Source organism: Coenobita brevimanus, chromosome 82 (assembly GCF_032717465.1).
Source record: "Coenobita brevimanus isolate Jiangsu-jjx chromosome 82, ASM3271746v2, whole genome shotgun sequence".
Lineage (NCBI taxonomy): Eukaryota > Metazoa > Arthropoda > Malacostraca > Decapoda > Coenobitidae > Coenobita > Coenobita brevimanus.
Genome location: NC_137035.1, coordinates 16,223,449 through 16,225,050, shown reverse-complemented (window position 1 = coordinate 16,225,050; position 1,602 = coordinate 16,223,449).

Sequence of the window (1,602 nt, the reverse complement as noted above, 5' to 3'; positions counted from 1 at the left end):
CTGCGGTAATTCAGGGTTGCAAAGTTAGCGCTTTTTGGTTAGCTATTGTAATGTTTGCTATAATTTAGCAGAAATGAAATCTACCCTTCCATATTGTAGAGATTTCCAGAAAGCTTTAGCGATAATCTATAGATTTCAGTACTTTTTATAACATATCCTCTGGATTCAAGTATCCTTAGAAACATTCTAGCAATACATGAAAACTATTTCAGCAGGATTTATGAAATCCTCGAGGAGTCGGGGGGTCAGTATAGCCTGCAGTATTGCCAGCATGCATCATCACCCTTCAGATTTTCTTTTTGACACTAAATTTACTTATTTGTTCCTAAATACAACACTGTAAATACCTCCATCATTTTCTTAGTGACCAAAGATTAGCCTGCCATAACACGGCCATATTAATTTGCGAATTAATATGGTCGTGTTATGGCAGGCTAATCTTTGGTCACAAAGAAAATGATGGAGGTATTTGCATGCCTCACTCTGATAACACACTTTATCTATATGATCACGTTAATCAGTAACACACAATACCACACTCCACGAGGGTCACCGTTAGTTACCAAATCCAAATATTGCTAAACTGGTTGTCTAATGAGCTAAAAAGTCACATCATAAAGATATGTAAATAAAGGAGGAGGGGAGGCTGGGATAAGGAATGGTTTGATTACTTTGATTGATAATATTCATTGTACAGAAACTTACGGAGTACTTATACAAGAAATGAGGGTGGTGGATCTTGCCATACACCTCCTTGCAGCAAATAAAATGATATTATAGAGTCAGTGGTTATAAAATTAACAAAAAGGGATGGTGGATTTTGCCACACCTCCCTCAAAAACACTATTTTTTATTCAATCAGTGGGCATGAAATCAGGCCCACTAATAATTATTACCTATAGTATACATATGGATATATAAGGCATATTACAGGAATAATAATGGGCAGCAGAGAAGTACAGCATGATAGCAGCTTATTTTTTGTTGACTTAACTGATCTTCCACAAGACCACCAACATGTCATAAAACACTTTCGCAAATACCGTAATACTGGTCTTGAAGGTGACAGCAAACATTTCAACCAATCAATCCTGAGTTAGTATGGATGATGGTAGTGCTAAAACTGTAATGCATGAAGGACTGTTGGGCCTCAGGGAACAGGGTATCAAATCTATGCTAAGGGTCACAAATACTGTAATAATAATAATAATAACAATAATTCCATCCATCCATCATCCAATCCTACGTTGCCCCATGAGGAGTGTAGGAGCCCGAGGCTGGGCAGTTGGTCCTGATATTTAAGATGAGAGTGACCAACCTCACTCATCCCTGAGTGGCATTATGTGAGCAAGAAACCCCAACCATCCCTTGGATATAAACCTTCACCGGCTCTATCTGATTGGAGCACAATAATTACCCACTAAACCACCAGGCGCCAATATTTGGTTATATGGTTACCACCCAGCGTAGTAAAAGGTTTCCTGGTGCACAGGAAACCATTTGGTTTGTCACAGTGTAGAGTCACCCACAGGCAGAAGGAAGAGGAAAGAATGAAGGAATGAAAAACAGAAGAGGGAGTGTAAAGTCATCCGTAGGCAGAAG